This window comes from Pelobates fuscus, chromosome 6, assembly GCF_036172605.1.
Source record: "Pelobates fuscus isolate aPelFus1 chromosome 6, aPelFus1.pri, whole genome shotgun sequence".
Taxonomy (NCBI): domain Eukaryota; kingdom Metazoa; phylum Chordata; class Amphibia; order Anura; family Pelobatidae; genus Pelobates; species Pelobates fuscus.
Window position 1 is genome coordinate 285,548,246 of NC_086322.1, and position 20,769 is coordinate 285,569,014.

General features: G+C 40.4%; 1 protein-coding gene across 5 annotated transcripts in view; it reads right to left on the minus strand.

The window, feature by feature from the left end:
* TANC2 (tetratricopeptide repeat, ankyrin repeat and coiled-coil containing 2) overlaps nt 1-20,769 on the minus strand; it is a 266,147-nt gene that overhangs the window by 145,970 nt on the left and 99,408 nt on the right. The window contains exon 1 of one of the 5 annotated variants that reach the window (XM_063459362.1): nt 18,879-18,985. The exons of the other annotated variants lie outside the window; for them this stretch is intronic. The gene's annotated coding sequence lies outside the window, so the exon portion shown is untranslated. Of the gene's footprint in view, nt 1-18,878; nt 18,986-20,769 lie in introns of those variants that run through there. 5 annotated transcript variants of the gene reach the window in all.

The window sequence follows — 20,769 nt, forward strand, 5'->3', positions numbered from 1 at the left end:
TGCAGTAGTTCAAGAAGCCTCGGACTTAGAGCCATTCAGAGGCTGATAGTAGCCTACATTCACAAAATGAAGTGAAAAACATCCGAATTTTCAATAGCTCCCAATTCATAGACTGAAGCTCTGGACTTCAAAGGATGTTCATGGGAAGACCAAACAGGCTAAGCGGACTTTGAAGTCCATGTCTGTTTTTTGAGGGAAAAGTCTAATAAATGTAAAAAATAAGAACATCAAAACAGGACTTTTTAAACAGACAGTGTTACTAAATGAGAGGTAGAACTAACTTTGCTCTAAATTCCGTGACTCTGGTACCAACTCGTCACAATTTGCTGAAAAGTACCAAAAGGTAGATCTACAAATTTAAGATAATTTACATTATGCTAAGAAATCACTATAAAATGTATGAAAACTGTAAATTTTATAATCATACATTTTCGAATTTGGCCAAAACACCCCAAAAAAACGAAAGAATTACAAGAGTACTGTTGCAGTTTACATTGCGACCCATTACAACAGTGATTATAATAATACATGTATTATTTAAGGAATGTGCATCCCATTGTAAAACGCTAGGAATTTGCTGGCGCTATATAAATAATAAAATAATAATAATAATAATAATAATAATAGTGGAATCTTGACTTTTTTTTACGTTACTGATAACAGGGCAAAATTTCTATTCACCTACTAGCCACTAGACAGTGGATTAATTATATTCGCACTAAATTAATTGATTGTCCCAATTTTCTTCAGAATACAGGAATATCTAGATTTAGAGTAGGCTTCCTTGTACTGTCAGCTAGAGCTATGATGTACCCGCTCTAGAGAGACAGAGGTGTGCATGTGTGTTTATCAGTTACCTCAGTATACCTACATGCAAATACCACTTACCAAAAAGAACGGATGACATATAAAAGAGCAAACCAGACAGGTGTCACTGAGCAGTGAGAATATATACTGTCAATGGCTGTGTGAAACAAGAGAATCGGGTTGCTTCCGGTTTCTACCTGTGTACCAAGGAGCTACATCCCTATAGTCCTCAGAACAATACAACAGACTGAATGACAGAAGGGCGATCCAGCAAGAGGAGATGGCTTTCAAACAGACCGTGCAAGAGAAGAAAGAGAAAAGGGTGGTGGAACTGACTCGTGTTTTGGGTCAATTACTCTTCATGCATAAATTTTCTTTCTAAAAAATAAAAAAAAAAAGAGCTACAGAAGTGGATCATGGATAATTAAAGAAGCCGAAATATAAAAAGATTCCCTCAAATAACCTTTGTTTTTATTGTCTGCAGTTTTAACAAGTAAATAACATTTTTAAGTGGTTCTCATTGAGGAGAGCAGCCAGGTGTCGGTACCTGAAAGCAAGGACCTCGAGGACCTTTACTTGAGGTACAGAAGCCGATCAAGGTAGACTGACTTTTAGTGAATTTAATTCAAGTTCGAGTCTAGTGAAAAACGCTGAAAGTGTTCGTTTACAGACGGAATTCAGTAACTTCTGTAGACTTTCAGATCTATTTGGACAAAATGCTTTTTTTAGATTTTTATTCATTGTAATTTTTATCATATTTTACACACAGAATTCCATGTTGTTGTTTTTTACTTTACTAGCAATTGAAAAATGTATTCATGAAATTAGACTTTGTGTAGTTGCACAACTAATATGTATAGTCAAAGGTTTGCAACATTCCAGAGCTACTGCATGGCAGTCTTCACAATGCCAGCCTCAAAGTCATTTATCCAACTAATTCACCAATCTACATTGAGAACATCCATATTTTGGACCAATTCTGATGAAGTTAACTAATCCCCTAGAGCCCTGTTAACCTGTTACCCAAACATAAACATTTGAGAAATGGAAAAGATCTAGTGTTCTATACCACATATGGACGGAAGGTAGCCCCTTGCAGTTTTAGACCTATAACTGCCAGGATGTTTGGCCATCACTAGACTTGGTCTATACACCGTCCTAGCAAATGTGTAGATCAAAGTAGACTGCCTACAGAGAGTCACTAAGTCTACACTATGGCTCAAAATTTTCCACTAGCCAATGCCTAGCGAAAATTCAAAGCTGGTAGTTGGGGCATGAGCCCCTTTTACCTTTAAGGAAACTCTGTGCTGTTGGTTCAGCTAAATTTGTTATTTTAATATACCATTTTGTGACTTCATTAGGTTTTCATGTCATGACACCATCATAGTGATAAAGACTACAAATATCGAGTGCCGAGTGATTTAGGGACAAGGGACCATGGGTGCCGCTACCCTGTCCATTCCTTATGGTCATATTGCAGGAGGAAGTTTGGGGCAAAATGTAATTTGTAGACTGGACTAGTAGCAGAGAACTTGAAATCTTGAGCCATGCTCCACACTATAAGGCTTAGTCCTAAACTTTTCAATACCCTAATTAATTTCCCACAAATATCAATGTAGTATAAGCCTCTACGTAATACGTGTGTATATATATATATAGCTGATCGGTATTTTAGGAAATCAGAATTGGTTCTGACAAAGTAACTGTCAAAAAAAGTTAGGAAGTATTCTTTTTAAGCAACTTGTTTGCTCCTGGAAATACAATGTAGAGGTATTGTTTAGAGGGTGCACACGCCACTTCACATGAAAAACTCTGTGAGTAAATGTGAAAGGCTGCAATTAATAACTGCACGGACGGGATTCATTTTGCCTTCCAGGTTTTGTTCCATATAGTTTTATGCCCAGTGTTATGGTGCAATGGGGAGAGTTGTACTTGTTGTATGAATTGTGACACACGAGTTGGACATCTAACTGGTGACACTGGTGTTCACTATGACGGCGAAACAGGAGTGCACAGGCAGACTTCCCAGAGTTGACAAATGAAAGGAAATCAGAATGGAGACTGCACCCGCGCATGTGCAAAGAGATTGCTCTTTTTTGTCTGTCCATCACACTGTTCGATAGCTGTACTTACTCTGAGGATAACGTTGATGCTGCAAAAATGCCAATAATAATAATAAATTGATACATTTCGGATGTATAGATACTTAAACATGTTTCTTTCCCCTGTAAAATTGTATTTTGGAATTTACAGTTTGTACATGCGCGCAGCTTTTCTGACCCAAAAGGGCACGCAATGCATTCCACCAAGCGAGGTGCAGAGTAACGCCAACACACCATTAACCCCTTAAGGACCAAACTTCTGGCATAAAAGGGAATCATGACATGTCACACATGTCATGTGTCCTTAAGGGGTTAAAAGTCAGCATGGCTGAGCCAAAGAGCCGCTCCTGTCCTCTATGTTTGTAATCTTCACCATCATGCCAAAGGCGCACAGGCAAAGATTGAGAAGGGGACTGAAAGTCCACTTATACATTTTCCAACAATCCAGGTACCCAATTCATAGGATATTTTTTTGCTGTGAGATATGCACATATATACATATTTACATATATCCGTTGGAGTTCAACGCTCTGCATGCTCAGCCATCCAAAAGCTTTGTAGAAGCTAATCCTTGCCACAAACCACAATGGCTCTTTTAACTGACTGAGGATGCTGGTGGTTGAAGGATAACAGCTGCCACAGAGCCACTATGATTCACTCTGCTCATTTAGAGGATAACAGGGACACGGGTGAGACCCACTTGGCAGAGCTGCTGCTGCCACCCTCTCCATGATTCACGGTCCATGGCAGGAACAGACGTGTAATATCTTGTCAGTGGAGGAGGCTTGTTAATATAATATTATCAGACAGAACCTTTATTAATAAGAAGGGTTGGGGCAAAGCAGCTGAATGTGTTCGCTCCTCACAGCCCTGCAGATAATTACAATGCAAATCGTTTAACAGGAATACAAAAAAACGAGAAGCTCTGTAGCCAGCAAATCTCAGCTCCAGCGCCTAATCACGCCACCCCCAGGAATCAGGGTGTTTATTTAACCAGCACTGGTGGGATGTACAGGGTGCGATTCACTGCAGGTTTATAATCAATGCACAAAGGGCTTATTCACTAAACAGTGATCTGTGATAACCTGATGATGGTCTTATTAAGATAATGAATAAGATAAATCCAGTTCCCATGTTTGATAGAGCTGTACAATGGGTACTGCAGAGCACAATGACCAATTACCGCATTCCCGGCTGGTAAAAAGTCTAACATTCCAGATACGGTTGACTACAATTCACAGAATGCACACAGAATATTGAAAATGCATTGTGAGACATGTAGTCCGCAGTATCTGGAACAGAAGAGGTTAAATAACCCTGAACTAGTAGTTTTTACCAGTAACAGCTAGACTACAACACCCATGACCGGCTGCAAACCAGATCTTGAGATCAATTATTCATTAAGAACAGCTGGAGGGTGTTCGTCGTCCTAAATTTAGCCCATGATCGCATCTCTACCACAAATTAATTCATGCACATGCCTAATGAAATAAAACTCCAAGTCACCTTGGACGAACTTCGTACACATTAAGACGTCATGTTATTTTCACCTCCTAGTGCTGCACAAACTCCCAAAATAAAATACTGAATTATACTCACATGGAATGCAGAAAAAGAAAAAGGGAGAAAAACAAAAGACTGGAAACAAAACACAAAAGGTATGTGCATAAAATATCAACAAACGGCCATAAACGACATCACAGAAGTCGTGTCGTAGAAGTAGTGGATACCTGGACATGCCTTTAAGAAGACATTCTTTTGATGAAGACGGAAAAAAATAAATAAATCATGTCAACTTGTTTTTTTTTTTCATTTTAGGCCACAAAAGTTGCTTTTAGCCAGAGTTTATTTGTTTAATACTATCCCTGAACAACTTATAAACCCACACTTTGACGTCACTACTTCACAATAAACACACAAGTTAACGTTTCCCAAGAACCTCTAGATTCTAGAACAATTAAATTGTGTCAACACTCGCAATTCACTGACATGCATGTTGATTCATATATTACTGGAAGTGAAGGATCAAGGGAATTTTTTTTTATTTTTTTTGCATGAATTGCCCTGTGCATGCCATTTCAAAAAGCAACTGTAATACCAGAAGGGTAGTTTCATTAGAAAAGCAATAGCTACTTCGGTGTGTTGGACAGAAAAAAAAAAAAAAGTACTTTTCTTTGAAACATTGGAGTGACTTTATTAGAAGAGGAGAAGGAATATGATGCATTGGTGCATTGGATAAACATGGGGCCAGATTATAAATTTAAACAAAGGCTTCGGATCAAGCAGGGTCAGGTGTTTACAGTAAATAACCAAAGTGCAGACTCTACAAGGCCAGCAGGTCTTTGCTACCAGAATATTCTGGTTCCACAGCTGCCACCCGCAGACACCGAGATCTTCCATTTAAATCAGAACTAATCTGATCTGGCAGATTCATAAATATTCAACACTCCTATCGATGGTCTAACGTCACCGCACTTCTAACGGGCAGTGGGGATATTAATGCGGAGAAATCAGTGCGTCTCGACCAGAATTATTGAGGGGCGGCAGAAGCATGTTGCAGGCTGAGCGCTTTCCTGATGTTTCATGCAGCAGGGGAGCAACGTAGTCCTTTTGTTCTAAATATATAAAAGGATCAAACGCCGGGCATGTGGCAGTGTTTAGTTTATGGGTTATAAATTAATCTGGAAGGGGCGTCTCTGAAGAAGAAGAAAAAAAAACATTAAGCAGTGAACTAGAAAACTGGCATGGAGAGGCCCCAGCAGGAAGTTATTTCACATTTCGTATTATTTTTATTTCCATACAGATCAGACATTACAAAATCTACATTAAAAGATTTTAGTGGCAGAATCCACTGGTTACAAATAATCCTGATATGGGCAAACCTCCACAGAGGATACCTAGTTATATTGACATAAAACTCCTTTAAGGAGAAATTGCATTAAAAGTTTGTTTGTTTTGAAGAAACGAATGCTTTGGTTTTCAGGTTGCTTAGTTGGCTCAGCTTGGCCCCTCCATTATAGAATATTTCGTAATAGTTGACCATTCTGGAAGAGCACCTGGGAGGGAGGAGATAGTCTAATTTACGGGTATGTTTGTAACCGATGCAAGCACAAGAGATCATACACACATCAAGTAAAGACCCAACACCTTTGACAGGTCTGATATTGAGTGAGTGTTTCTATCATGCAATCAGCATCACAGACATCATCCCTGCCCACATTGTGGGCACGTCACACCACGTCGCGCATGTGTGTCTGGATTGAAGGCTGCCCATTAGTGCTGCATTAGTGTTCATCTATAGCAGGGGTCCTTAAACTCCGCCTCCCCCCCGATGTTGCTGAACTACAACTCCCATGATTCTTTTGAATTACATAGATAGTCAGAGAATCATGGGAGTTGTAGTTCAGCAACATCTGGGGGGGCCGGAGTTTGATTTTCACTTAGTGTACTTTCCTTAGCCCATCCAATGCCAGATGACAGTGCCAGACTGTCAAATGTTCAGGAGGGCAGCACCATGTGACTTGTTAGCTCTCCAAGTCAGTGGCGTACAAACAACCCATGGGGCCCCGGTGCGAAAACTGATCCGGGCCCCCCTCCCGCGCGAGAGCTTACTCTGCGCAGGCTGGGGCCGCAACACATGGCGGCGGGCACCTGGTCGCAGGGCTGCGACCCGTGCGACCGCGGTATGTATGCCAGTGCATGCATAAACACATACACTTAAAGGACCACTACAGACACCCAGATCACATCAACTCAATGAAGTGGTCTGGGTGCCAGGTCTCTCTAGTTTTAACCCTGCAGCTGAAAACATAGTTTCAGAGAAACTGCTATGTTTCACTGAGGGTTAATCTAGCGTCTAGTGGCTGTCTCATTGACAGCCGCTAGAGGATTTTCTGCGATTCTCACTGTGAAAATCACAGTGAGAAGACGCTGAACGTCCATAGGAAAGCATTGAGTAATGCTTTCCTATGGGCGGTTTGAATGTGCGCGTGGCTCTTGCCACGCATGTGCATTCGGAGCTGAGAGGCGGATGGGGACGGAGAGATCCCCAGCGTTAAGGGAGTCCGGCGCTGGAGAAAGGTAAGTGCTTAAGACACACACACTCTCATGAACAGACGCACACATTTACTGACAGACACACACTCAGTGACAGACGCACACAAACATACTCAGTAACAGACACACACACTAACACACACACTCTAACACTAACACACACACACACACACACTCACTAACACTAACACACTCACTAACACACACACTCACTAACACTAACACACACACTCACTAACACTAACACACACACTCACTAACACTAACACACACACTCACTAACACACACACTAACACACACACACACTAACACTAACACACACACTCACTAACACACACACACACTAACACTAGCACACACACTCACTAACACACACACTCACTAACACACACACTCACTAACACACACACTCACTAACACACACACACACTAACACACACACACACTAACACACACACACACTAACACACACACACTAACACACACACTCACTAACACACACACTCACTAACACACACACTCACTAACACACACACTCACTAACACACACACTCACTAACACACACACTCACTAACACACACACACACACGTTTTTTGTTTGTTTTTTAAATTTAATCCCCCCAGCCTCCTTACCTGTGGGAGAGCTGGGGGGGATTCCCTGGGGTCCAGTGGTGTTGCTTGCCCTGCTGTCACCCGGCTGGCTGGCTGGCTGGCGGGCGCGCGAGGGAGCACTTTACCCTGAGTGCTCCCTCTTCAGCTCCCTCGCGCGCCGCGTACTGATGCCGGAGCCGGAAGATGACGTCATCTTCCGGCTCCGGTTTCAGTGCGGTTCGCGAGGGAGCTGAAGAGGGAGCACTCAGGGTAAAGTGCTCCCTCGCGCGCCCGCCAGCCAGCCAGCCAGCCGGGTGACAGCAGGGCCAGCCTCTGGGGGCCCGGAGGTGGCCGGCTCCTGGGCCCCCCAGCAGAAGAGGCTGGCCCTGTGGGTACATACCTGGGACGCAGGGCGGCCGGGCCCCCTGGTGGGCCGGGCCCGGTCGCAGCCGCGACCCCGGTATGTACGCCACTGCTCCAAGTTCTTGTCACTCATTAGCCACTGCAGCTCCTGTAAAGCCTAAAACAAGGCTCCACTAGCCACTGGTGAGAGAAAATTCACCCCTGATTAGTGCGCCGTGGGCAAGGCTGCAGTGGCAGTTACATTTTAGGCCTGGCAAATAACATTTCACTTGAAATTGAATCCTTGCGCTGAATTATCTATTTAGACTCCTGTTCCCAAAATCTCTAAAGGGGGGAAGCAGAATGAACATAAAGCAGTCACTATTTCATTGCAGTTGCAAAGTTTCACCCCTGCTCTGATCACCTCTATGAGATGACAGATTTACAATATGGTTTAGTGAATTCATTCTTAATTCTTTTCTTTTGCACACATTCTTAGTAGCCATCAACCCATTTGATTTGCCATCAGTCCATAGATAAAGACATTTGGGCCAGTCTGATGGCCTTTATCAAGTCTTGCTGACTACTAAGAAGGTGTGCAGGATCAGAATGACCCATTTCACTTTAAAGTTAAGACTGCAGAGCCCTCATTATTACAGTTTAGAATGTGCTACCATTCCCTTTTTTTTTGCATAATCTCAGATTAGTCATTCTGTCCACCGAAAAGACCAAGGACCAGACGTGGTATTGTTTCCAACAATGCAGCAAGATAAAGGCTTGTTAGTTTTATTTAGCACACTCCGATAAATTGAGATCCTTACACAAAGATAATTAACTCAACAGTCTGAGACACTGTTTAAAGAACAATAGCACGAAAAAGGAAGTACCATCTACAAAGATAACTGTTAAAATAAATTGAATTCTAAGTGACATACACACATTTACATTACGACACATAGTACACACGTACAGCCTACATAATTTAGATAGATATATACTCCACTATTTTCGTCCAGTTTATCACAGTGTCACCAATGCTCCGTTAAACCAACATTGGCGAACACAATCCGACCCTACCGGTGGCAAAGGGACTACAACTATCAGTATGCTTAGCCATCCCTTTTGTTAGAATGCTAGGTCACCCATGGTACATGAAAAAAAAAATCCTTATACAGTTCCTTACCTCCTTGTCTGTTAGTTTTTCCTATGTATCCATCGCTTCTAAAGTAATATTACTCATATTTGTGTTCTTTTTCTAAGATTCCAAGACAAGTATCACATTCATGCCTCTGCTTTGACTGCTATATCAGCTCACTTTGCCAGCTCAATCAACAAGCGTTGAAAAATATAAGGAATATCACATCACTTGGCAATGCTTTACAGGCCCTCAAGGGTGATCTGCGAATTTACCTTGTAAATAATTCAAAGCTTTCCTGCCAACGAGGGCACAGAACCTGCGCGGTAATCACAATCAAGTTACCCAGCAAGGCATGATTAATAAGCACAGAATGCCTGGCACATGCCCATCAACCACGCAGGAGTTCACAGACAAACTTCAATGGCTCGTACTGCAGGGCAATGCCCGCCAAACATTAAAAATGACAGCGCGGACTGGCACCGAAAGCCACAAAAACCATAAAAATATATAAGAATGATTGAAAGATCTGCATTAAAGTGCAGCAATTAGACAGATTTCTACTGTGCTATGTGCAGACAGAGCTTGAAAATTAACGCGCAGAACAGAGGACTCGCAAGAGCAACCAAAAAGCTGAATTGTCAATCAGTCAAACGTGTGCGCAAATTGGTGTGAACAAATTAGAAACCGAGGTAGTTTGCAAAAACTAATCAGCCCTCTGCATATGCAATAGCATGTAACCCACACTGTATTTTTTTTTTGTTTTTCTTTAGAGCTTTTTTTTTATTTACATTGGCAGACAACATTCTAAATACACCATAATTCCATCCTCTTGTCAGTTATCCCGTCTACAAACACTGCATCTTCCATAACCAAACTGCAAATGTATTCTATCTATAAAACTATAAAGTGCATCTTGGGATTAAGGCACATTATCAATAAACATTATAAAAAGGAAGGTAGAACACCTGATCGATATGGCTTGATTACCAAAATATGCAATGCCAGTTCAGCAGGAGTTGCCAAAACCTGCAACTCTGATCAACTGAGAATAGGTGACTGTTTAGTAAGCAAACCCCACAGGATGTTCTACACCAGAATTATCCGTCTGCATTTCACTATTTGGACTTTAATTCCCTTGATACTTCCCAGATAGCTAAATATACTTAACTTGCAAACACTATGATTGGTCTTTAACCCCTTAAGGACACATTCCCTTTTATTCCAGAAGTTTGGTCCTTAAGGGCTTAAAAAAAAAAATTGAACGGTTTTACAAAAAAGTAAAATAAACCTTTAAAACATAGAAACTATTTTGTGGACCTAAACATCCTAGTTGGAACAATAGTTAATATGGGGAAATGTTTCTTAAAACGTAAAATTCGCTAGTCAATTCTCAATTTCCGGACTAACTCTGTTTTCAATTCTTTATTCTCTGATATACCTGTGATAAATAAAAGAATTTGACAAAAATAAAGCAATTTTGATTTCTAAATCAACATTCTAGACACAAAGTGTTGGCCGCAATCTTAGTGCTTTCATTGAAGAACTGTGACAGTGTCCCTTTGAGAACGGCTGCCCCCCACATCTTGCATGGACACTGATCACATGGACATTTAGTAATCCCAACCTTTAAGGCAGTGATGGCACACTTGCTGTTTTGGACTATGCTTCCCATGAGCCTTAAGTCATCTTTTAGGGTCTAATGGGCACTGGAGTCCATAACACTCTGATTGTTCAGCTGTCACAACCATAGTGAGTGGCATGTGCACAGAGAATGGAAAGCATATCTTTGCCTCATGTCCCAGTAGTTGTGCATGGTGTGTAGTGTTTATATGATCGTTAGGGGTGGTTTATTAAAATATGCTCTGGAAAATCACGCAAACAACTGTTGGGCAATCACTATGGGAACCAGTGTCACAGACAGGCACATTCCGCACCAGTTATGTACATGTCCGCACCAGTTATATATAATTACACAAGAATGTCAGGGCTAAGATCCTGTGGGACTCTCAGATCCAGACAGACAAGTAGTTGCCAACTAACCTGACATCGTGGTGGTAGACAAGGAACGGAAGACTGCAGTCGTGGTGGATGTGGCAATACCCAGTGACTATAACATCAGAAATAAGGAACATGAGAAGATGGACAAATATCAAGGATTGAAAGAAGAGCTAAAAAGGATGTGGAAAGTGAAGGCACTAGTTGTCCCAGTTGTGATAACAGCACTCGGCAGGGGGAGAGCAGGGGGGGGGGGGGGGGGGGAGTGACACCCAAGTTGGGGAGTGGCTTCAAAAGACTCCAGGTGTGATATCTGAGATTGCTGTCCCGCATGCCTCAATACCAACTTCCAAGTATAAAGTTACTTATGCCAAGTATGCTGACCCCCTGAAATGGATAAACAGTGGAGGTGTGTAGACTATGAGCTATTAAAGTACTTGGTGTAGTTTAACAGATACAATATTAATCAGGCATAAAGCCATTGTCATCACCTATGGATAGGCTTTATTATTACTAGAATTTATATATGATAATGCTATTCCAGTATAGAATGGGGCTATTAAGAGGTTACATAGTTACATAGCTGAAAAGAGACTTGCGTCCATCAAGTTCAGCCTTCCTCACATATGCTTTTGCTGTTGATCCAAAAGAAGGCAAAAAACCCAGTCTGAAGCGCTTCCAATTTTGCAACAAACTAGGAAAAAATTCCTTCTTGACCCCAAAATAGCAGTCAGATGTCTCCTTGGATCAAGCAGCTATTACCCCACTAATTAGAAATTGTATCCCTGTATGTTATGTTTTTGCAAGTATTTATCCAATTGCAACTTAAACATCTGTATAGACAAAACCACCTCTTCCGGCAATGAATTCCATATCCTTATTGCTCTTACTGTAAAAAAAACTTTTCTTTGCCTTAGATGAAATCTCCTTTCTTCAAGCCTAAATGTGTGACCTCGTTTCCTATGTATAGCCCTGTTTATGAATAGATTTCCAGATAATGGTTTGTACTGGCCCCGAATATATTTGTATAATGTTATCATATCCCCTCTAAGGCGCCGTTTTTCCAAACTGAAGAGATTTAAATTTTTTAACCTTTCTTCATAACTAAAATGCTCCATTCCTTTTATCAATTTTGTAGCTCGTCTCTGCACTTTTTCTAGTGCCATGATATCCTTCTTTAGAACTGGTGCCCAAAATTGCACAGCATATTCAAGGTGTGGTCTTACCAGCGATTTATAAAGAGGCAAAATTATATTTTCATCTCGAGAATTTATGCCCCTATTTATACATGACAAAACCTTACTGGCCTTAGCAACAGCAGATTGACATTGCATATTGCTACCTAATTTGTTGTCTATAACAATTCCCAAATCCTTCTCGTGTGTGGTTATCCCTAGTAAGGAATGCCCTGCTCAAATGAGCTTACAATCTACGAGGATTTGAAGTAGGGAGCTATATATCGTTTGGCATTTGCCCAGGGACACTTACTGGTTAAGGTGTCATCTTGGGATTAAAGCCTAGGTTTCCCCCAATTATAAGGCAGTTCCCACTGCTCTAACCAGCCGATACGCTTAAGCATAGTCTGGCAAAAAGCATTTTGATCAAGACATTTCGTATTAACACACTTAAGTTCTTCGGAAAGCTTAGGAAACAAATACAGTGAACACTTACATTCATCGAAAGGAACCTAGGACAAGAGATAGATATAGAACACTGCATAGAGTGGAGACAACAGAGTTCTGTCCCGCTGATGCTAGGAACATCTGTTTGCCTACAATATGACGAAGAGTTGACAAACAGGGACAACATTCATACACTGTATACGCAAAACATTCTTTACTACCCTATGAGTAAAGATAAAGTTACCTACTAGTCAGATGAAACCATCTAGTAAACCAGCCTGTAGCCCTATGCCATATTGAGTTCCTTCACTATGTTTTGTACTATTGCTACTCTTCTTGTGTTACTAAGCATTTTACTTCCATACCTCAGTACGGTCAAACACTCATCACATTTGTTGGTTTGTAGGATCACTTCAGATTGTGCTTGATCTACACCAGGCCATCATCAAATGGAAATTTAGCATGTAGAGAAACAATTTTGAAAGACTATATAAAACACAGATCTCAAATGAAAAATATAGATATGAACCCGTACGGCCACATCATGCTTAGTCCACCACTGCATCCAAGTATCTAAATGTCGAAAGGTCCTAACATTGCTTTATACATGGAAGGTAATAGGCATACCTGCATTAATAACATAGCCTTTACAATATAATCTTCCGCACAAGACTCTTTCAAATACTATACTTCTCAAACCAAGGAATGCTATCCTTCTGTTTGAATCCACGGTTGATCAAATCATGGGACTATAGTCATCTGGTCAATAAAACTGTAATGAGGAACCTCCTTGGAAAGTGAAATGTGCAACCCATGGAGTCTGTTCAAGGCAAGGACAAAGAGACGGGCACAATTAGGAATCCCTACACAGGTCAAGCAATCAAATCTTACAAACAGGTCCCCAATTAGTATATAAACTATAGAAGAGTCTCGTAGGGCTGATGATATAGTAACGACTGCAGTCAAACCCAAGTAAAGAATATTTGAAGCTCATCTCCCATGAACAAAACTAGAGAAGCCGCCGCCATATTTGGGTACTTGTTTCTCGAATTACGCCATTTGAGATTGAAAATGTATCTTAACGTAGCCTTGAATGATTGTGTATGCATAGATTACCTTGTGTAATGCAATGTTTATTACCACACTACACTCATTTCTCTATTTTGATCCAACTCGCAGACAGGGTTGCCAATTGCTGATGATCTCTTTTCACAATTAATTTTTCAGCAAAGACAAGAAAAAACAAAAAACTGGACAAATGCCACAAATTTAATGCATTAATTTATATTTTTTAATCAACGTTGACAACGTGGCACTAATACCACAATCTTCACCTCTTTTTTTTAATTTTTTGATTATTGATATTTTTTGTAAAGTAGACAATCTTGTGTTGAATTCCCAGGACTGCGGGAATTAACAGGTCCCTTAGGTGGCCTTCTCCATGACAAGTCGCTATCCTCCTTTTTAGTGAAGGAAATCGGATGGGAATTTTGACAGATAACCGCTACAAGGCAACCTATGCTTACTGCAGAAAAATATTGCTGCCAGTTTACAGACGTGCAGAGACACATACTGCCTCTGCAAAACACACACACACCGCTGTGAGCAGACTGATAGCAAGTACTGTGTGCTTCAACTCCATAAATTAAAACACGGAAAAATAAATACAATGAACAACGAACATAATGCATCAATGTGTGTATTGCCCGCTACATTCTACATGTTCTATCTACACTCTACTAGATTGCAAGCTCTTCCAAACAGGGCTCTCAAATTCATCTGCATCAGTTGTACTGTCTCCATTAAGTATTCATTAGAACACCATTTTCAACTCTCTGTAGAATATGTGCACTCTTAATTTAAAAATGATAGCATTTTAGATAATTCACAAAGCAAAATATTTAATATGATGATTTACCGAGACTCCAACACTGCAACATCGCTGCCAATGGCATTCGTTCTGCATGTAAAGAGCTCAGTACAGAGTTTTCTTTATTTATATTTTAATAGAATCCATTTAAAAATATATAAATTAAGAAAACCGTGGGAATTGACCATTATGCTGCGCAAACTGCCCACCAGGGGATAGCTGCGTTCACTCGGACTCGTATATCCTGGATTAGGGACTGGTTATTACTGCGCGTTCCGTGTTAAAAGTAAGTAAATGTCTGGATTATAAAGAAATAAGCTGAAACAGTAGACACGCAAGTCTCTAGAGAAAGAGGTAGTCTATTCACATTGGGGGCCAGGTTACGCAAGCCAGACAGCCAACTATGAATGCGACCAATAAATTCGTAATTACTGCAGCAAAGAATATGCTTCCGTTATCCTCTTTGTTTTGCAGTAAAGCCTGATGCTTTCAAAGTAACTAGAGGCAAAAAATAAATAAATTAAAAACAACCACACTTCCACATAAAAACTTAACAAGTAGAAATCAGAAAATAAAGTTATTAAAACTTTGTGTGAACCATAAACTGCTCGATCCAAGAGATACAACATTCCACTAAATTTTGCACTGCTCACTCCAATCGATATAGCGGTCTACTGAATGCTACACTGTGCACTCCAATCGATATAGCGTTCTACTGAATGCTACACTATGCCCTCCAATCGATATAGCGTTCTACTGAATGCTACACTATGCCCTCCAATCGATATAGCGTTCTACTGAATGCTACACTGCTCACTCTAATCGATTTAGCGTTCTACTGAATGCTACACTGCTCACTCCAATTGATATAGCGTTCTACTGAATGCTACACCATGCACTCCAATCGATATAGCGTTCTACTGAATGCTACACTGCTCACTCTAATCGATATAGCATTCTACTGAATGCTACACTGCTCACTCCAAACGATATAGCGTTCTACTGAATGCTACACCATGCACTCCAATCGATATAGCGTTCTACTGAATGCTACACTGCTCACTCTAATCGATATAGCATTCTACTGAATGCTACACTGCTCACTCCAAACGATATAGCGTTCTACTGAATGCTACACCATGCACTCCAATCGATATAGCGTTCTATTGAATGCTACACCATGCACTCCAATCGATATAGCGTTCTACTGAATGCTACACCATGCACTCCAATCGATATAGCATTCTACTGAATGCTACACTATTCACTCCAATCGATATAGCTCCTGCTGAATCTAACCAATATAGCTCCTGCTGAATCCTCTACTGATCAAGCTAATGAATATAGCTTCCTGCCAATTTCTGTACTGTTTGATCCAAAGGGCAAGATCATCTGCTAAATCTAATTCTGCTGATTCCAATGGATATACCTTCTGCTGATTCCAATGGATATAGCTTCTGCTGATTCCAATGGATATAGCTTCTGCTGATTCCAATGGATATACCACCTTCTGCTGAATCCAATGGATATACCACCTTCTGCTGAATCCAATGGATATACCACCTTCTGCTGAATCCAATGGATATACCACCTTCTGCTGAATCCAATGGATATACCACCTCCTGCTGAATCCAATGGATATAGCTTCTGCGGACTGGTTTACTGCTCAGTGCAAAGGATATGGCTTTATGTTGAATCCTTTATAGACTTCTCCCGAATCCGATGGATATAGCATTCTCCTGAATCCTATACTGCTCAACCCAATGAATATGGCTGTCTGATGAATTCCATACTGCTCATATCACAAACAGATAGTGTCCCATATTTTATTCTATACTGCTCATTTCAGGAGATACAATCTTATAATTAATTATATACTGCCTATTTTAAGAGATACAATCTCATATTGAATTATATACTGCTAATATCAAGAGATACTATCTCATATTGAATTATACTGCTACTATCAAGAGATACAATCTCATATTGAATTATATACTGCTAATATCAAGAGATCCAGTCCTATATTAAATTATATACTGCTACTATCAAGAGATACCATCTCATACTGAATTATATACTGCTACTATCAAGAGATACAATCTCATATTGAATTATATACTGCTAATATCAAGAGATCCAGTCCTATATTAAATGATATACTGCTACTATCAAGAGATACCATCTCATACTGAATTATATACTGCTAATATCAAGAGATACAATCTCATATTGAATTATATACTGCTAATATCAAGAGATACAATCTCATATTGAATTATATACTGCTAATATCAAGAGATACAATCTCATTGAATTATACTGCTAATATCAAGAGATACAATCTCATATTGAATTCTATACTGCTAATATCAAGAGATACAATCTCATATTGAATTATATACTGCTACTATCAAGAGATACAATCTCATACTGAATTATATACTGCTAATATCTAGACATGCAGTCCCATATATAATGCTGTACTGCTCATATCAGAAGATGCAGTCCCTGATGATTCCTACACAGACTGCTCCAATAATGAGATGCTGCACCTGATTACTTCTATACTGCTCATATTATGAGATAAAGTCTGTATTGAAATCTGCAATGATCATGCAGTCCCCTGTTGAATTCTATACAGACTGCTCATATCACGAGATACAGTCTACTGTTAAATGATACTGCAGTCTTCTTATCAATTCTGTACCTCTCCAAATAAGGCACTCAAGTCCTCTAGTAAACCAAATACTGCTCAAGATACCGTATGCCGCTGTTTGATATAGTCTACTTGGTCCAAATTATCTATGTAGTCTTTTGCGGAACCATATATTGCAGACACTGTGGAATGTAATGCGTTGCTGCCTCATGTGGGTCTTAAAGGGCTATTGACCTAACAATGATGGCATTGCAGTGAAACATTTAACACAGGTTCGAAACTAGCCCACGAGTTATCACACAGATCACATGCATAGGGTAATACATCTATGACACATCACTTAGTAATAAATGTAAAGTGAATTACCTAATGGCGTGATAATTAAGAAGAGAACATAAAACCATTCTGGCATGCCTATGACCCTCTGGCACTAAGTGGGATATCGGTAAGACGATTCAAAAGCAAGATCAACCTGCAGAATTTTAACCCATTGCAAAGCTTAAAGACAGGTGTTGTTTTGTCTTCATATGCATTATGCACCTATCTGGCAAGGAAGGGTTTCCCCGGACAATTGTTCTAAAAACAAAAATGTAAAGAATTACCCTGAATGCAAATCCCGAGTCTCGCGTCAGTGATTAATGTTTTCCAGGACAATTCAAAGCAGAGTCGGAGCCAAAAAAAAGGCATGAAAGAGGATTTATTCAGAAGTCTGAATGGGAAGGTGAGAGATGGGAGGGGAGCAGGGAGTGGAGGGGGGAAATGAACAGATATGTGATGGACTAAACAGCTGAGTATGCAGTAAATCGTATTGTATATGGACTACGAGAGACAGGAATAGTCTGAACAGAACCTTCTGTAATCATTAGAATTCTGTTTTACAGGACATCATTATATCAACGTACCTAGCCACCAAGGTTACAAGGAATGACTGGCGAGGTGTACCTACCTTAGTTGGAGAGGGCTGGGCACCATACAGATCTTCTGAAGGACGTCTGATGAAGAAAGAGCCAGAGCAGCACTTGATGCCAGCCTCATACTGCAGTGTGTGAACAGAACATCACAGACGCACAGGTATCAACACACCAGCTATCCAGCTGCAGACACACTGTGTGCCTCCTCCGCAGGAGGGGTGGAGGGGAGGAAAAAACGGGAGGAGGTGCAGACACTTTCGTTTTCACATTAACCCATCGGCACCAGCACCTCCTCTGCAGTTGAGAATGATGCCCTGAAGATGCCCATTTTTGTGTATTTCCGCTCAAGACCAGTCACAGAGCGTTGCCAGTTTGTGACGGGCATATGGCAGAAGTGTCTCTTTCCCACGGGGCTAAAACAAGCATATTGTGCCTATTCTTCTAAACCTTCATGCAGCTTTGTTTTAAAAGGAGGCAATTCAATGGAGATTAATGTAACAAGAAGGAGCCAGTGTACGTATGAAGCCACACCTGAGATATGTAAATCATAGTGACTAACAGGTAATTAATCTGATCTCAGGAGGCTACACAAGGTGTACACACAGACAGCATGAGACGAAAGCCTGTATTACCCAGGCACAAGGTATACTCTGCATTCTACCGGTTAAATATTACAAATCCTAGCAACCTCAGTCACCCTTGTCAACATTTGCAGAAATGCCATTAGTCTTCAGGTATCCAAAACATAATTTATTTAAAATAATTTAAATGGGGATGACTTACGTTTACAAATGCATATTCTTTATTTTTTTTCTTAGTTTGCTCTACTTTGTAGATAGTAATATTGTCCTTTAGATTGCAAGCTTTTGGGCATGGCCATCTTAAGGCTTTCTACTCCCTTTACTGGAATGTACAAGAACATGCGGTGAGCAGCAAATTGTAGTGACCTGGCTTATACCTGCCTGTATGCCTTGATCTTGGACATACTACAGTCAGCAAAACTTGCATTTAGCAAAGTTGATCTCACGAAGGCTGCAAAAATACAGTAACGGCTTTCAAAGCCAAGACATTCAAGTGTCATCCAAGTTGGCTGCTTGCTGGTGTTGGAAGACCGGCAAGACTCTAGGAAATGATGGCCAGCCGCCATAGCGAGCAAATTTACAGGGTCATTCAGAGCCAAGCTGTTCGCAACATATCACGAACGAAGCAAGTTCTCTGTTCGGAAATAACCCATCCCCCCAATTAAAACGGGCCCATGTGAACCACAGCCCACTTTGTACTATTATTTACACAGCATTTCAAGATAATTAAATCAAACATGTGTTGTCTTAAATGTAGCTCAGAGTATTTAAAAAAAAGTTGGGCTGTCAAAAACGACCTTTTTATGCGAATAAACCTCCTGCCTTTCAGTTGCCCAGGGTTAGAACTTAACAATATGTAATTTTGCATGAGAAGTACTTTGATTTGCTATTTGACAAATGCTAAATTATAAACAATAGGAAACCATTTAGTATTCTATCTACTTTCAAAACTAGCTATTCGGCTTTTAATTGAACGCAAAAGAGTACAGTACACAATGTTCCGTACATTAAACAATTCAGAAACCTTACTAAACGATCAGAAGCATCTAGTTCCACCCTGAACCCCACAGCTTGCAATTTAGTAAGGTAGTTTGAGTCGCTGCTAATAGGACCTTTCGGCATATTGCTGAACATTCTAAATGGCCAATGATGGACACTTTTGTCTTAGGAGTTGAAACTGAAAGTGTGCCCAGGTGGAGGGGATAATCTCGTACATTTAAGACTAACTGATAACTATTTACGAAGGTGAAGAAGTAATTTACCACAATACTAAAGGAGAAGTTTCTTCAACAGCGAAACAGTGAAGAGTCCAACGTAGATGTTTTACGGAGTTTAATGTCGTCCAATGTAAATAACTTGGGAATGGGGTTGCATAATTATTTCCTAGGGATATACAGGTTACTGTGAAAGTGAAATGTAACTTTATCCACTGTATTCAACGAATACTAGGACCCAACCAGCAGACGTATGATGTTCGGTATACATCAGTATACCTTGTGGATCATAGCCTAGGTTAAACGCTGGTTTCATCCAATGGTAATTGTGAGGAAGAGATTAGTGTCTGGCAAACTGCATTGTCAGGCTCGAATGGTGTGTTGGATACACCGTATTGGTCATGAAATGGTCTCTATTATAGGTTTTCTGTTGTCAGGAGAGCCTCGACGTGCAGAAGGACTGAGAGACCTTTACCGACATTACTGTACTGAGGAAAGGTTTTTGCTTTATACCCACAATAACAAAATTGTGTGTACCCCCAGAATGAGCAGCATGTACTATATGAAAACAAGTCATCTACAACCCTCAGACTGTGTTTAACACCGATAATTAAATGAACACTATAGGGTCAGAAACACAAACATGTATTCCTGACCCTATAACGCTAAAAACGCCATCTAATAAAGACTATAAAATGAAAAAACAACATTTGGCCCCTCCCTGTCCCTTGCTTCCCTAAATATGTCAAAACTCTCACCTTTACTCCAGTCTGCTGCTGCGGACTCTGTCCCTTATCTGCCTGCTTGGCTGACATCATCAGAAGTGGTGATCTCTGCTAATTACAATGCTTTCCCATAGGAGATTGTCAAGGAGACAGA